Raw genomic sequence first — 18592 nt, 5'->3', positions numbered from 1 at the left:
AGAACTTTGTCCTATCTAGCAGTGGGCTACACTTGCATCGTTCGCAGTGATCAGATAGGTGGCCACCAGCTTTATTTTCAACTGCCCTCTCATTGCGCTCCCTTGCCCTCGTGTTGTGAGTTACGTGTTCCTCTCGTCCCTGTTTTAGCGCCGATTAATTGTATAGCTATGCCCGTTCCGAGCATGAGTGCACCACAAACGAAACATTCTCTGCAGACGAAACGTTTTGCAACCAAATATTGAACTATTTATTTCGGCGGGCACATTCAGGCAGCTATTACGGCGGTTGTACAAATAGATCAGCGGGCTATTCTGGGGCACCGCACATCGGGTACACCTGGTACATAACCTCGTTATCGGAGCACTGTTTGCCATTTATGCCGTGTAAACAAGCGGGAAACACGAGGGCTTCCACAGACTTGACCCCCACTCAGCTACTGCCTCCTGGCAAACGAGGCCACGCCCTCCCCTCCCTTCGCGTTCTGAGCCACATGCAGATGAGCAGTCTGTGGAACAGTCTCGTGAAAGTAACCAATAATTGATTCCGCAATGTTGCACTATGCGAGCTCGGAGAGAATGAGGTTAAGACACGTTGCAGCAAATCCAGATGTGTAACGCTAATCATACAAACGGCGAAATCCATTATCACCATCGTTTTCTCCGAATGATTTTTTTTAAGAGTGCCGGGCGCAATGTCACTGCCTAGTGAGTGAGCGGAAGCGGTTTGTCCTGTTGCGTAAAATCAAGACCGACTGAGTCCGACAGTTGCAGTTGCGAAACGACCCCAACGAGGATTGCGGTACTGCATGGGAGCAGTCTGTTTTGATTTCTGCGCAACCTGCCAAACCGCTTCCTCTCACTGACTAGCCGGAGCCAGTGACGTCATCAATAATTACCAGTCACTCTAGCTGGTCAGTGAGCGGTAGGAGGTGGCCCGGTTGGGTTAAAGCATGGAGGAAAGAATACTCAGGAGAGGCCCCTAGCACCCCGATGCATTGCGAAAAGTGTGGAGGAAGTCACGTGATTTTTCTTGAGCCCATAGACAATGTTGCTTACTTGTTTACAACTGCGGTGGCCAAATTTGGGCAAATAGAACGGACAAATTTTTAAGGGGCTTGGTATGTGGCTGCATCGCTACGCTTGCAAACCAGCGCAGTCGCTAGGACAAACGTTTTTAGATTAGGCCAGTTTGAAAACTCTGCCGTCGGAGGCGTCTGCGTTCGCCATCCCGCGAGCCTGTTGCTATGACGACGACAAACGCTACTTTGCCAGGCTTAAGAGCTGAAAAATCGTCCTTCTATCTAAAAAACAAAGGCCGTTTTTCAATTGAAACTTTGGGTGAGGGCTAGAATGGGCAAATTGAAGGCGAAATCAACAGCTTAGAACATGACATCGCGCAGAGGAATTAACGACGAAGCTGTTTTCGCTTCGAAGCGGGAGGGCAGGGCGACGACATGTTAGTCAAATCAAACCGGAAACAGCAAAGGATGATGGGATAGAGTGCTGGGCTCCGTGGGCTCAAGTCATGGCGGGACTCGGCTTCACAAATGTGACGTCAGGGCCTCTCCTAACCTTTTCTTTCCTACATGTGTTAAAGGAATATAGACTGCTCCCATCGCCACTATGATGCGACACTGTTTGACCATAAAATTTTAATGACATCCGCGTTTTCTTGTCTTTATGAGATCAAAAAATGACCTTTTCAAGCTTGCCTGACCTTTTGTTACCCTAATTTAAAAAAAACCTTGGAATTCGCATCACTATTTGCTGACATAGTGCGCCGATAGCAATAAAATGACAAACAAAATCCAGTGGCAGGCCAAACCCCTACCCGCAATGGCCGAACATTGACCCGTGGGACGCCGCGTGAGCAAAGTGATGCCTGCCCACAGGGTGCGCTACACTGCGAGCATCAGAGCGTGGCTTTGCATACACATTCGCGGAAACATAAGCCGCCGCAACTTGTTCCGCGCATCTGAGGGAATAAGATCTTAGAGCTGCCACTCATGTTAGGAAAGCCACACTTAGAAAAAAAGCCACGAAACGTCATCTTCCACCCTAAACCAAGAAGTGTGTGTGACGATCAGATATAGATTACTGGCTCATCACAGTGCTCCAAGACCCTGCACATATTGCGAATTCTCGCAGTTACTTCCAGGTTGCTTCAAGCATTGTGCCGAATGGTAATGGGTTCATCACTCTTTAAGCTTGTTTTTCGGTAACACTTTTTTCTGAAGGTGGCGCTTGTGAACCTGTTGCCGTGAATTTATTTATAGGCGATTGTAAAAGGAATTGTGGGGACTTCTTGTAACTCTCCGTTTGCGCAACAATACGCGGCTGCCTTGCAGCAGGAGAAAAAATATGTTTTTTGATGCGCGAAATAATAGTGGCTTATACAACAATGCTGAAGTTTTTGCACTTTAAAAGTAATATATGCATCGAGATTCCTCGTCGACAAAATTTACGCAGTTCTAGTAGTGACTCCAGAACATTTTTTTGTTCTCAAAGTTGCTCAACAATTTCTTTTGGTATGTATAAGTTGTAACAATCTTTACTGTCTTTATTATTCTTTCAGCTTATAAAACATACAATAAACGAATTGTTTCTTAGGTGCAATCGCAGTAAATGTTTTTGTGTCCAAAAAAAAACACTAAAATATTGATAATAACGGCCTTGTAACGAGAACACTGAATTTTATGAGGCTTTTAATTTGCTTTAACGGTATCTGAAGCAACTTCCCCGGTCATTTTCGTGTTTCAATATACTTCCACAATAGTACATCACTCGTTGCACATTTTCCCCCAAAACAGCTTCGGCATGTCGTTTCAACCTAAATTTGGTCATCTCATGCAGAGTTACCTGGGACATTTGAATAAATTAGTCTGCTTCTAAATTTACTTGAGGCGTTGCTTGAACTGCACTGCCCGAAATAAAAAAAAAACTTACTGTTGCAGCTTTGTTCCCCCTGGGTGCAGTGAGAACGTTTTTTTTCTGAACATTTGAATTATCTTGTGGTTTAAAGAGTGACAAAATATTTGCTAATGAAGTGATTTTGGTAGTTGTTTACCTTAATGATGCTAATTGGAAATATGTTGAATACCGAAAGGTTTGGTGTTCGTCACCTCAGAGACTAAGGTCCAAGTATTGCTAGAAAAAGAGATTAGAACAAATCATAGCTTTTTAACGTGTCACTTACAACTGGTTAACAGCAGCATCCCCATCACGGTCAATCCTACCGTGACAGAGGAAACGTATTCTGACACCACGTAGTTCGTCAGGATTACGACAGGTCCATAGAAGGCCAAAGGGACGGCAAGGAGCACTGAAAGAATTAAAAGACGTATTGAGCACTTCACAAACTAAAGTCAAAGGCAGGAAGCCGAGGAATGATTTACGTTACCGTTGACAGTTATCTGGAGACAAATCAACTAGTACAAATATAGGGTGCACTTTAAAATGTTCTATGTGTGCTGAATGTGAAGCTGATCATGCGATTGCCCTCATGTTTTTTGAGGAGAATAAATATGGTGGAGAAATGACTGTAACCGCATAGCGAAGAAATATTGCAAAGAGTAATCAAATGTTAATAGTATTGCGAATATATTGCATAATGCGTTTGATACGATGAATAGGCTTTCCATCGATCCTACAAGCATTATTTACTAAAGTGAGCCGCAAATTTTTTTCGCTTTAATTTAATTAACGTAGGAGAAAGCTCATGCGTTACGTCGTCCATTTCATATACTATATTTCTGGCCACGGAAGGGCTCTAGACTATTGCGGCCTCGTTTACATAGGCGGAGGGTACCTAACGGCTATGATTGTAATGATTTGCAACGTCCACAAAAGCTATCTTACGTTTGCCTCAATACAAGTGATGCGAATCATCTTCGAATTATGTTCGAATCGTCAAAACCTGCCCGGATATTTTAAACAACGCGAGGCACCACTCACTTCTTGAACTTCATAGGCGGTCCTTAAACAACGCTCTGTACACTTTTTCACCCTTATCTTTGGCGGCAATATCGTGGGTGCGCTTTGACTACAGAAAACTGTTGCCACAGTATGGGCCTATTGTGTAGCAGCCCTGACAGCAATTGTTGAAGGAAGCACCACTGCCATGTTGCTTTCTCTTAAACGTCGTCGATGCCAAATATACTAGGCCTCCACAGAAGAAACTAACTGTGCGCTCACAGTGTCCACACAATGACAGTCTGTATTCCAATGATGATAAAGCAGAAAAGAAACGATTCGTTAGCGAAGTGAACTGAAAGTACCCATGAACGAAATCACTGCCAAAGCGAACCTTCATGCCCATGTCTGTACATATTAATTCGTATAAGAGTAGGCAAAGGAGAATGCATTGCTGCTTCATATAATATCTTAAAACGGTCTTTGCAGTTTTAAAGCTTTGTTTTAATAAGGGACTTACTATAGAAAGTGCATACTTTATAGAAGAGGTGTTCGTTGAAATAAAGTGAATTTCGTGTGCATGCCAATAAAAAGAAAGTCGCGATTAGGTGTTACAAACGAATTAAAACATGTTTCGGTTCCCATTACACGTGGTATAATATATCCGTTAATTAATGGTGCTAAATATTTATCTTTGCTATATATTGGTTTTCTCTGAAACTCGATCGGTTTCTGTGGGGCAAAAAATATCACCCTCCTTCACTGATGCCTGTTTATGGTTGAAATGTTGGTTGGCGTGGAATTTAGGAGACTGGTTAAAAATGGTAGCAATGGCATATTTCGTCCTCTGTAAATTTTGTTTGCTTTAAAACTTGCCATAGTGTATAACAACAGGTTTCGCAGTGTGGTATACTTAATTCGATTAGCAAATTCCTCGTTATGACTGGTTGCATGTATCTTTCGTCAAATTTGAATGGCGTTTAGTCACTTGTGCAACATCGACGCCTAAAAGTGTATTTCCAAAGCGAGTCACATGCTGAATTTTAGGAACGCTTATGGCACACCATTCGGTCGGGAGTACTCAAAAAAGTTCTTGCCACACGGGTACCGCAAAAGCTTAGCTCATGAGCAGAAGATTCTTCTGTATGTCGTAAAATAATTAACGTGCAGGTCCATGGAGGTATTAGTAAGGTAGTCGAGTAGACACCAAACCTATATTTTTCAATTAATTAGTTTATGCAAGAAATATGGGTAAAGAACACTGTTTTGTTTGTTATGGATACAATTCGAAGACGACCTGCCTCTTCTTTGCTGTGAAACCTGCACCATGACGGATAACATGTACACTGATATCGTGGCTACCTTCCTGGAGAGAGGTAAGTGTTGTTTGCCCACCAGAGCAAGAACGCCAGGAAACAAATAATATCGTTTTGAGGATATGTATCCTCCATCCTGAAGGTGGAAGCTTTAAAACAGTGGAAATTGTTCGCGCACGTGGTTAAAATAAGAAGCGAACCTAACTTTGTCGAAAGCTTAAGGAAGTCTTTTAGTATCAAGGTCTAGAGCCCTGAAGGAGACACTAAGAATGCTTTACATGCGATGCTGTTACATTAGAGCCACGATCGCTAACGTTCTTTTGTGTGAAATTTTACACTCATACTTTGTGCTTGAGTGTTCTGGATATTTCTCATAGTGTCAAAGAAGGTTGTGCTGGCGGAGCCGTACCTCCACACTTCGCGACCAGCGTGACCGCTGCGGCAGCTTTGAAACGGGTAAGGATCACAGTGCCAAAAACTGGGCAACAAGGCCTTATCGCAGCCCTCCTGACTCACCTTAGCCAAGGGTACTGAATCTCTATTCAAACGACACAATACTCACAGTGAAGCCATTTTAGACGTGGTACATGGAACCTTTAGTAGCTCATATTTTTGCCTCATTCAAAGAATAATATCAGTGTATGTTTTCAAGCAGCTTCTTTTGCTTCATTCTGGTTTAAAAAGGTAATTATATTACGTACGAATCTTCCTTTTTTGGGGTTTTGTATGCTTTCCCCCTTTTAAGCTCAGTTACAGATGCACTGGCATTCCACTTTCCATGCTAACTTAAAAACACCACTAACCCATATTTTGTTCCTCAACTGAGTAGTGACACGCAAAAATACCATGGTTTTCCCAGAAATCAACTTGAGATAAAGCATGCTTCAATCTACTTAGCCTTCGGGTTTGACCTTTGAACTCGTATCACCCGGAACGTTTAAGTATTTTGTAATATCATTTACCTTGGAAAATGCATTTAAAGAACTGTCAAATCGCCAATATTTAGCATTATGCCTTCGTTTGGCCGGCTTGCCATCAAGTCGTCACTGGGGCGCTGTCCAATGATCTCGGAATATGACGGAACAATCGAGGCTACGCCATATAGCTGGCAGTCGGGTGTGATAGTTGGGAGTAAAATTGTCCTCTTCAGCAGATATATGGTGTCGATTGGCCAGCCTTACTTCAGGAAACCGCGTTTTCCAGAGGGTCCCTCGAAATCGACAAAGGGCACGTTTTATACTAGGCATTCTTCCGGATAATACGACGACAGAAAAGAGCTGTTGGTCCCAAATAGTGGAATAAATTATTCGCGAAGCGCGTCCTTTCCTTCTTAAAGAGTACTTCATGAGAAAAACCCGGGAAGTATACGTTGTAATTCACAGGAGAACTGAAATATAAACCCTTCTCACCCATCTCACAAATGACCACTGAAGAGAATGATATCGGTATGAAGTATTTTTGCATTATATGAGACTTCGCCAGACACGTGTTTTTTTATAAGTGTTGGAGTTTTTCTGCTACACGGGGAAAGGGCTGAGATTCGTTTCTACAACAGGTTCTGTACATTTTTTGTGCCTAGGTGCCCGATGAGATGCACGCCGAAAGCTAGCACTGCTATTTCCGAACTAGATTTCACATGCTGCAAACTAACAGAAAAAAACCTACCGTTTTCTTTGAGCGTGAAATGTTTAACGTTCTCCAGAAGTGCGACCCATGCAGCCACCACAAACAGGTAGATGAGGAGGTCAAACAGCAGATGGCAAAGTACGTAGCACCATCCAGAAATTCCGCAGATGAGCTGCAACTCGCGGCAGCCGCTGGTGCGTTCGCGGAACGGAAACACTACGAAGCTGCACATACTGATCATGAGGCACCAAAGAAGAACTGAGGTTGTCGAGATCACATCCGGAATCGTAACTTCTAGAGAGTCCATTATTTTCGCGAAGGCTAGGTACTTTTGAGACTGCGTAGAAAATCGGAAGCTGGCACTGATGCGCGCCGCAGTGTCCCCAGTGTCGGCTCGAAGCTGCGCTTGAACCAGCATATTCTGCAGCAGAGGTTTTGCCACGGGACTTGTCGGATTAAAGACGCCGAAAACCCTGCAAGATGCAAACGAAAAACGTTATGGTTTTGTGGTAGAATTTCTGGGACAAAATGTTTATTTCTGCGAATATAAATAACGAAACTCAGACTACAAGCACTCACAATTTCGGGCAAATATTTCGGGAACCCAAGCTTAGCAATGTAATGTTGAAAGAAAGTTATAGGTTGATGTGGAGCTAAGGAATGCTTCTTGTAGTGCGTGCGTTCTTTCTTTGACCTTTTTTTCCAGTAAATTCACGCTACATCGGAGTGTTGTAGATTTCAATATGTGCACTGAAGCGGGGAACATAGACTTGGCATAGGAATCCTGCCTTTCATACCCACATTTATAAGTTAGAGAAATCTGTTTTATTGATACGTTTTCTGCAGGTATTTAGGAAGCAAGCCGCATGCCAAACATGGAGCTGCGTAGTTCAGCAACAGTAAAAATATTTGCTACAACGGGTAATAAAAACACCGAGCAAAAATATATTTCCTAAAATAAAAGACGTCTCCGCTCCTACAGGGGAGCCTGGTTCACAATAAGTGGTGAACAAAAGCTCCCGTGTTGGACCTGAAACGTCTTTTATTTTACTAAATATATTTTTGGTCGGTGTTTTTATCCACGTTGTATCATGACCCACCCCGACCAGATGGGATTCCATCCAACCATAGATTTCACGTCACAGTATTTGTGGCATGCGTTTAGGCATTCACGTATGCTATCACCGATTTCTTAGCACCCATTCTGACAATTGTGTACTGACACCATGTATTCGTTTGGGCCACACCCTTCTACTATGAGCATCCTATCGAGACGGTGATCACTGCGCGAGGGTGTTTGGAGCTCGGATTCGGCGGTGCAAGAAGCCATCGTCGTCGCTCGGGCTGGCAGTCTCCAGAAACCTTCCTAACTCACTCGCAACCCTTCCGCTGAATTAGCCTTGAAACAACAAAAGTTTTCTCTCCCTCCCTTTCTCCCTCCCTCTCGCTCTTGCTACAACGAATCATTTATATTTTACTACAGGGCTACACGCAATTGTATTGCTGAGAGGCACCCCAAAGAGAAGCGTAAGGTCTCCGAAATGGATGTATGATGATACCGTGTCTCACTAATGAGCCGTTCACCTTCAAGCAGACCCGTACCGCTAGCGCATTGGATGTCGTGAATTCTTTTTCTGAAGTTGCACCACATCGAAGCCTAACCCAGGCGGCACAGAAAGTGTGTCCCAAGACAGGTCCGTCTATGGCCGCTTTCTCGCATGTCCGGCCAGCATCCAGGTTGTGGGAGCCAGTGATTGTACGTTGAAAGGCCAACATTCGGCAACCAGCGCTTCGGTATTTCTCCGGCCGCCTGTGTTGAGATGCACAACGGCAGCTACCCGGCTGCCAGGTATGCAGTTAACATTCGGCTTCCCATTTTGAGAAAGAAACCTGCCTAAATACGGCCTTAGGGCATCCGTTTTTCCTTGGGGAAGCCGTGTTCATCCGAAGCAAGGCAAGCGACCGGCCACAGAATATCCATATTCTTGTGGCAGTTGGTATTCGAAAGGAGACCAGCCGGAGCGTGGCTGCCGCGCATTCGCTCTTTCAACGGCTAACAACGCGTCGGGCGGCAGTATATTTGTTTTCTTCGGACAACCGGTCTTATAAAGTAGACCGGCTGACGTACGGTACAAGAATGTACGTTTTGCATTCGGTTAACGGTGTTCGGCGAAATTAAGGCAAGCGAACAGCCACAGAATAACTGGCAACCGGTGTTCAAAAGGAGGCCAGCCTACATAAGGTCTCAGGTTATACGTCTTTCTTTCGGAATGCGGCGTACAGCCGAACAACGGCACGCGGTGTGGCGCTGCGAATTCATGCACAGACGGGTTTGGAAGGCGACCGGCCGGTTTAGGACTGGTTTTTCCCGGGTGAAGAGAAAGCCGTTAGGGAGCCGTACGACGAGGACGAGTTTTGAATTCACTTGTTGTTCTTGCGTTTCAATTGAACGCACTTCGTTTGTCAAGCCATAATGAAAGTTCTAGGTTAACGGGCAAGGGGCAAGGACTCGTTGGACATTACCAGGGAACCTTTTAAGCCATCCGAATGCCATTTATTGCCTCAAAAAGTCTGTGCCAAACCGACGGATGAGCTAAGCCTCGGCAGCCTTTGCTGCTACCACGCCTCCCCCGTCGTCTTCGTCGACGCATCAGGTCGAGGCTATTCGCCCCCTCAAGAAATGAAGAGCATTGGAGACATTGACCCCGCAGAGATTTCCGACCATAGATGGCGGTGGTTCACCAAAATAGCTACCACTAAAGGGCGTCGAGCAAGCGGCCACCACGCAGGAGCTCAACCGGCGCCATGTCAAGGACTCGCCACCAAAGAAAGGCAAGTACACACAAAAGCGCACCTTTGCGGCTCTTTTTCTTACAAAAATACTCCGAAAAACAATGTTGCACTATTGTGTTGGTGATAGACGTAGAAGAGGCTACGCACGTGCATAGGTAGGCTCAACTTCGTGCCCTGCAGTGTTACTTCATAGGTTTTTATCACTGCCTATTCAGAAACAATTGTCAGTTTAAATTTGCGATAACAACAGGGTCTTACCAATAATAAAGCCTGAATGTTAATTTAGTCGTGGTGTTTGAAGGTGAGCTTACCTACACCTGGGATATGTCTCATTTCGTTAAACACAATCGCCAGCATCCTAGCAAACATGGATTTCGTCAGGTTTTTCTTGCTCAACGCAGCTTGTTGAGCTCACGCACGATTTGGCTCTATCAATAGATAAGCTTAAAGTAGTTGACTGTATTTTCCTGCACTGCAAAAAGAAGCATTTAACCGTGTTTCTTATCACCTTCTTGTTAGTACGTTGAGGGCTATAAACTGAATGAATAGGTTATTGCATGGATAGCCGAATACCCTTCGCTAAGACAGTGTCGGTATCTCTCAATGGTTGTGCGTCCGGACATGTTCCTGTAACCTCAAAAATTCCCCAAAGCTCAGTTGCGGGCCCTCTTTTTTCTGTTATATATAACCGTTATTAATATTAGCTTTAAATCTTTGTTCGAGATATTCGGTAATGAATATGTAGTTTACAGGACTGTAGCGAATGTGCGTGATTCGAATATAATACCATCATGGTGTGCTGGTTCAGAAAAGTCGTGGAATCTTAAAAAGTGTGTTAACGCTATAGTCCTGCAAACTACATATTCATTACCGAATATCTCGAACAAACATTTAAAGCTAATATTAATAACGGTTATATATAACAGAAAAAAGAGGGCCCGCAACTGAGCTTTGGGGAATTTTTGAGGTTACAGGAACATGTCCGGACTGGTTTTCCCCGGGTTACGTGAAGGTTACAAGAAAACCTTCATTCCGATTGAATATGCATACTGTAGATTAAGCTGCTTTCAGAACGGTGGGGAATATAAATAACTAGAATTTTATTTAACGGCTGGCTAGAGGTTGAATAGGCACGTTCAAAACGTAAAAGTTACCTCTGCGCTGTGTTTCTGGCTTTCTGAGGCAAATTAAGCGAACCTCCATATAGCTTAAAAAAAACAACCGTATTTTGCGCACGTGCGCGAGATGTTGTAGTACGGACGTGCTTTCTGGAATCCCTACACAAAAGAGCTGGATGATGCGCTCGAAAACATACAGAATAGGACAGTGCAGTTTCAATTCAATTCAATTCAATTTTTATTTTTCCAGAAAAAACAACAACAACATTCTGGAAGGGTTCACGGGCTAAAAGCTGAGTATGAACAGCTTGACTGGGCCCGAGAACCCTAGTTTGTGTTAGGTATTTCGCACTGTCAACTTAGCATGAAGGAAAATAAAGGAAATCTTTAGCGGTAAGACGTGAAAGATCAAAGAAGAAACCTCAGGTTGGAATTTTTTTGTAATATCTATCATTCGAAAAATGGAATAAAAGATGAGAAGTATATCGAAGCGCCATTCAACATATCCCAAAATGGGACCGCTAGCTTGAAGCAAATTATTATCTTTCGCTTAAAGTTGACGCCTTGCGAAATTTGTTTTATCTTAGATCAATACGGGAGTGTAATTATCTTTCACGTATGATTGTATTCACGGTTTATACTGCCGATATTCACCGCGTTTTGTAGACTTATTTGGTCTGAAATTTGAATATTAGTGTTATGTATCATCTCCCTGCTTTAATGCATGCAAAGGCGAAGCAGGTATCAAATAAATAAACGAATACATAAACTGGCAGAGCTGCAAGTTCGCGTCCGACGGGTAGAGAAGGTTAAAAATTCAAAGTCTACTAATGAAATATTTAGTGTTTTATTCGTTGCAGTATGCAAGGTTTGCTGCATGAATAGTACTATTGCTATGGTATTAGTTTGAAACAAATTAGGAAACTCTAGTCTTACGCCTGTCCTTGCGTGAACGCAGAGGGATACAACTCAAGCCAACTGAAGGTGGGCGTCATTCGCAACGCATCTAGAATTTCTTTAACGCAGTGCAATATAGGAAAATACGTTCGTTTGGGCTATTAAGCGGTATGCACATAACTCATGAAAAGAACACGAAAAATAGTCTGAAAATGAATGTACTTCTTCGATCTCTCCTAGGGTCAGCCCTATGAAAAATCATCAGAAAAGTTGATCGAGTACAAATTTCTTTGCAAGAAAAATGGGCAAAAACTGGACATACTTATTGTATTAAGGAATTTATATTGAATGCTCCTGAGTGTTTTGTTGTGCACCAAAATGCTTCGTAAAGGCGTTAGCGCCGGTTTTATATACATCAAAACTTGACAAGCAACTGTTGTAAAAATAGCTGATTAATCAGAGCATGAAAGTGTTCAGGAAGACTGTCTTAAGAAAAATGAGCTAAAAGCGGCGCTTTCATGTTCGTGAAGTTGCACCCATTAAAGGATGCACCTTCTACCTCTCCTCCTCCTTCCCCGTTTATTACAGGTTAGCCAACCAAGAGAAGATATGAGGACCTGGACAATACATCTATTGCAGCTCTGGAAAGAAACGAATATTTTCTGTATGCGACAGTAAAAGAGGCACAGCAATTATTGGAACGGCGATTTGTGAGCACAGTTTATTAAATGAATTTTGCTGTGAACTGATGCTGATAATAAAGCCAGGCTGCCCTGAAGGCTGGACGGCCTGTGGTGGCGCGTGGGCTCACTTTGATATGGGTGCAGTGTAGCCAAATTGGTGGGTTTGTGCTGCTTCCAAGCGTGACTGAGTCATGTGCTTGCGGTGCATGCAGTGGTCGTCCACTGGCCTCAGTACAATTAACGTACTGTGGCTGAACTCCGATGCTCGTTTCTTGGTCGAACTTCCGGCAGCTTTACTCCTGCTGGAGTCGGACGACGGCATCTCGACTGTCCTCCGGTGGCCGTACTTCGGCCACTCAAGGGTGGCTTTGGAATGGCCGGTGCCCCACGGCTGGAATCTGGTTGTATAAACGTAAGCCGGTCGACCGGCCGGCTGACACTGACCGGTTGACAGCAATTGGAGTACAGACGTATAAGGCCAAAAGGCCTACATGTGTACACAGGCCGAACACGGCTGCCGGAAAAAGACCGTACAGAAAATCACCGGCCAAAGTAGACCGGCTTGAGTTAGGCCGAGCAGTGCTGTGCGGCCTGGGAAGCTACTAGACATACTGTCACATTTACACTAATGAAAAAATCAATGCTTCCTACTATGAAAAATGCTCGCAAATCTACTGTACGAACGAGGTTCCAAGGCGATTGGTAGCGTGGTGTTTGCCCCATGCAAATTAAAATGCTCCAAGTACTAAACATGCAACCTTTTGTAAATATCGATTGGGGTTAGAAACAAGTAAATTGAAGCGTCAGCGTTTCCCAGTACAGCTCGGTTGAAATATGATCCTTGGCCAGCATGTGAAACAGCGTCCGATTAAAATTCGCGTCGCTCGGAGTTTTCCAGAAGAAAGTGTTGGACAATGAAGTCTGTTGGTGTTTGCTTCTGCCTTTAAAGGAAAGCTGTCTGAACCGAATGAAGCTTCCGTGTGCAGCGCGAACCGCACTCGATGAATGCCAGCTTTCTCTGGTGATGGTGATAATTGTTAGTGGAGTGAACACAAACCTCTCCCATGGTCGGAGTCCAACCTGGATCGTCCCTTGCGTTTTAAAGCCGATGTTAATCCAAATGCCGAATTCCAACAAAGTTGGAAGGAGTTTGTACTTTACAAATTAGCTCTGGTTGCATGAGAGAGAGCTTCTCCTTTTAACAATCTTTCTGTAAATATTGTGGCTTTGATATTAGGAGTTTAGCATAAGTTAGCATAACATTCCCGGAGACTTCGACAGAACCAGCGTAAAACTGAATGTTAGTGGAAGTGTGGGAACCAGTTCAGCTATTTCCGCATCACACTTTGACGTACCGGTGTTTCCTCTCATTCTAATCTGCAGAAATTAAGCAAATACCAAAAACCCATTTTATATCAACCTTTAGAAGCTGCTTAGCATAGTTATTGTGGAAAGCGTTATTTGTAAGTGTAACTTCCAGCCATCGAATATCCGGGGGTATGTCGCCTGCCGCAAAAGCAGAGAACAAGATATTCTGTAGTAAGCTGTGCAAACAGATTTCTGCAGCTTGGATCTGGTCTCCAGTTGATTTGGGATTCGTGCTGAACTCCAGCAAAGAAAAAAAGCTGGGTGTGTCAGCTGAATACCGCTAATGTGCCTAACTTACAGGGGTTCAACGCTGTTACAACAAAGCCGGTCACAACACCTCTGGTCTAGTCGCCACCTGGTGACCGTTCTTTCCGTGGCGTCGTTTAACCATATTTCATAGCGTTAAGTGGACTCACCAAGCAAGACATCTTTTCGATGTACCGGAGATGAGTGTTTTCTGATACACCGATGACACGGCAGTTATGTGCCATTGCCATTGTTAAGCGCGATGATAGATAGCCTGCCTTAGACTGGGCTCTGACAGCACGTGAGGTGACGACAAAAATGCGCTATGCATCATTTACCCAAGCAGGAAAAAATGGTAAACCTCAATCTGCTTTTAGGCCAAGAGTGAGGCCTTCGCATAAGCGGATCCACTCTGAGCGCTGTTTAAGAGGAAGACCAATGTCACGACATTCACTGTGCGCCATGGAGCATGTGACAGCACAATTCTGCTGTCAGCGTCATACCCATGGTCTTTCTTGGACTCCCAAAAATGAAACGGAAATGTCCCACAGTACGGATTGCACTGCGTGGCACGTATATCCGAAGATTACTTTGCTGAAGGAGAAGGAATATACGCTTATTGCCCCTATGGAATAGGAACGGAGTGGGGGATGGTTGTCGGTGAGGCATGGCGAGGGATCCAGAGTCCGGGAGGCCGTGAGTAGCTGCAGCTTCAATGGCTTTTGTTACTAGGGCGAACTGGTTTCCAGTATATGGCTGGTCAGCAGGACCGCTCACTGCAGCGGATTGGGTGCGCACGACACCTGTGATTCCCCCCGTAAAGCTCTATAATGCCCTTCCGTAAAGTTACGTAAAACCGTTACTGTGTTTGCCGTCCCGGAGCAAAGTTGCAATTGTAGCTAAGGAGTGCGGGGTGCATCCTGTGCAGCTGGGGGGAATGTAGTAGTGAGTTCACCGGCAGTCTTCGGAATTTGGTGGATTCTTCTTTAGTTAGGTTCGGGTGCGTTGGCGGGTATATCCCTATTCGTAGTATCTAGTGCACCACTATGTCCCTGCTGCATTAGGGAATTCACGGTTAGTTGTCGGAAGAGCGATGATTGCCTGTAATGTTTAAAAACATGAGTGATGGGCTGAGATTGTGGTATCTGCCCCTTCATTACGCTCAAAGACTCGCGGCATGGTCCAAACGGCATTCGTGACCAAAGAATATTTCTTTTTTTTTAATTGGTTGGATTGTAGCGATTGCCAGCGCTGAAATAGGACTCTTTTAAGATTAAGCCAGGCCACTTGGGAGTCGCTGATGACGGAAACCTATTCTGCGGTATCTGGTATTGTGGTAGGGGCAACTATAACTGCTGTTTCTTCCGCTGAGTCAATGTCATACGTATTAACCATTGCGGAAGACGTCATCTCTTATATTGTTTGTTAGACTAATTGCAGGAGCCCACTTGGCTCTTGCCAGGTATGTCGCAGGTCCGACATGTTTTCTGTATTTGTACTCGCAGTAGACCTTTCGCAACGCCTTGACCCTGGCTTCACATGGGCCTTTCAGGCAAAGTTGGTACATGTTGCGTGAGACATTCGCAGAAATGATTTATTTCTCAAGGACTTTTTTGGTTTTGGGGTGCTTTCCTCTGTTTGTAAACGAAAAGGCAAAGCGAAGCTCGGGCGGTCCTGGTAAGCTTAGGTCGCTCGATTTGGCTGTATTTGTGCGCCTTGGGGAGTTTTAGTCACCTGTAATAATGCCTCACTTATTAAGTGTTTCTGTAGATATCTTAGCTGGTAGCCCCTGTGGTAATATCTGGGATTGCCGAAATGCTTTTTTTGTCAGCAATCTTTAGCGCTAAGAAAAAGGTTCCGCCAGGGAATATGCAATTTACAAGCATCTGACGTACTCTTATTGTGTCCTCCCTTTTCAGCTTGTGTTTCTGCTCATCACTCGCTGTAATATGTAGGTTACCTGGGTGAGAGTGGTTTGTAGTTTTTGGAGGATCACAGCACCTGCCGCGTCTTTTTCAAAGATAAGCTCCAAACAGACTGTACCGTCCATCGGATGGTCTCGCCGTAAAGCGCTACCTCTGGATCTTAGTTCTCCGCGAGTATTCTACCTCTGGTTCGCTCGTTAAATATAAGAATGTCTGCTTGCACCTCACCAACAGATGCCACACATCTTTACAGATAGATTTCCGTACAGTCAACCACTTGCTGCAGGACGTCTTGTTGCGGGCCTGCTTCGCCTTTCAACTGCAAAAAGGTCTCGCCGTCGGCACAGATGGCATGTCTGATACCGGAATTTCATTTACGTGTGCAAGATGGTTCATCACTACCAAATTAAAGGGCAACAGTACGACGACCGAGACCTGCGGAGTACACCTTGCGGTTACTTTGAATTTGCACTCAGTAGTTTGCAAGTCCCACCTGTCCCCTCCTCTGTGCAGGTAGCCTATTTGTAATTATCCGCTTTCTCTCAGCATTCAATAGTCGTCATGATTATGAGTATCGCCACGTGCGACACGATGTCAGAAGCCCCTTTAACGTCCAAGGCGAGTATGGCTCTTGTTTTTGAGGGTATTAGGTTATCGATGACGTCTTTACGTATTGGTAACAAGATGTCCTCAGTTGACAAGTAGAGGTGAAATCCGTATATCGTGTCTGAGAGTGCCCTTCATCCCTCTCTTGCTTCCTGCTTGTGAGAGGTCAGTCTCGTGCAGCAAGTGTTCTTATTAGTATTCCCGCACACGAAGTCAAAGATATGGGCCTTATTTTGGATATACCGAAGAGTGTTATTTTGTGAGAGCATGGCGACATCTCCGTGTTTCCTCACTTCCAGCTGTCTGCCGCTGTCGAAAATAACATTCTTTTCGACAAGAATCTATCCTTCATCTATTTTCTGACGTTCCGCAACATCTTGTTACTTTGTCTTTTCCGGGGGTTAGTGTTTCTTGGGTGCTTGGCTAGTGCGGCATCAAGTTCGGCCCTGGTGAGTTACTGATCAAGTTCTGGCCTAGGGTTTCCATGGTAGTCCCCATGGGTGACGGTTCTGACGTTTTGACCCAAATATTTCTTCTTAACTGCTCGCAACACGATGTGTTCCTCTGTGCTCAAAAAATCCTCAATCAGTTGCTGCGCGCTTTTCCGAAACCATGTTAGCAAAGCTCTCTATTTCGGCAGTCCCTTTATGTGCAAAGTTATCACAGGTTATCGTCTACGTCTCAAAAACCTGGCACCCGGGCACTGCCCGAGCACTGCACACCGGCTCCCTTATCAAAAGCGAAGTTGACCGCTTACACCACCTCAGACTGATTACTCCGGGACCGTATGATTCGCTGCGTAAAGCGGATCAACCCGACACAAACATCGAAAGGAACGGTCAACCCAAGGGTCAGTAATCACCACCAGAAATTTTTGAATTCGCACCATTCGCTAGGCCTGATAAGGTATAGCGCCAGAGCCATGGCTCCGCTGCACTCTGGGTTCGCGCCTAACACCTCGAGTAATGCGCCACACGAATTAAGCCTCCCAGCTATGAAAATCGTAACCGGAGAAGGAATCAACGCCAGTTGGAATACAAAACCCTAATGGGACTATAGGCCACCGGCAACGTACATTTCTAAATGGTACAGATAACCCGTCAGCATTGCCAGCCACGAGCAACCAAATGCCTCGAATCAAGGGCGGCCACTAGTGATGGCGCGGCCAACCTGCTACCCCACTCCCTGAAACTGACAGCAATGTCATCCACCGGCAACGTGGAGGACTCGATCTCAGATCAGTGGCTGAGGCTTCCCTTGCGGACGCAGTTTTTCAACAAGCCAACATAGAACAAAACCAGGCAGATGAAGTACGGGTGCAGCATGCGGCTAACATTCTGTTGCCCAGCACCCCTCGAGAGAACGGGCCAAAAGATACTTTGCCATCCTGTCCCTGTCCCTGAAAGGCCACCCGTTGGAATCCTTCGCACACGTGTGCGCTCCAGTAATACGACAAAGGGAGTCCTTTTTAAGATACCTGGTGACGACACACCTGAACACATATACGGCAGCATTATTGACTGCAAACCTAATGTACGGATCCTTTCGTCGAAATTACTTCACCCATCAAACATGGTCAAAGTTCTATTAGATCTGCCATGAGTCTCCTACTGGATCCGATATAGGGCCGTAACGCACCGTTTCAAGCCGTTTTGCTGAAAGATTGAACCTAAACGTCATGCTGGCAAGCCAAACATCGCCAGGAGGTTTGCCCTACCGCGGATGCGGCTCCAAATGCGGGACCCAATCCCGATGAACCCAACCCCAGCCTTCGGAAGTTCGTGTGCGATGGCCCGCCTCTCACGGGCTCGCCATCGTGTTCACACACTCTCAACCTGCACACACCATGAAACCTACGCAAAGTAGCTGCTTCTGGGCAAGACGAAAGGAATGCCCAGGCTCTCCAACCACTGGGCGTCCGCAAAGAGGCACTTTCAGGCCCAAACTTCCAAACCCCCCCTGCTCTTCCCCCTCAGGTTGAAGGCGGAAGAAGCCCTCACACGTGTTGCAGAAGTCAAACAAGCAACCGCCCAGTCAACCACCGAAGAATACCACGCCTGCTTCTGGAAAAAATGTTAGCGGCCCCAGCACAAACTCACACA

Source organism: Haemaphysalis longicornis, unplaced genomic scaffold (assembly GCF_048455015.1).
Source record: "Haemaphysalis longicornis isolate Haplotype H1 unplaced genomic scaffold, Haemaphysalis longicornis Haplotype H1 scaffold_15, whole genome shotgun sequence".
NCBI lineage: Eukaryota > Metazoa > Arthropoda > Arachnida > Ixodida > Ixodidae > Haemaphysalis > Haemaphysalis longicornis.
Note: the sequence above shows the minus strand (reverse complement) of the source record.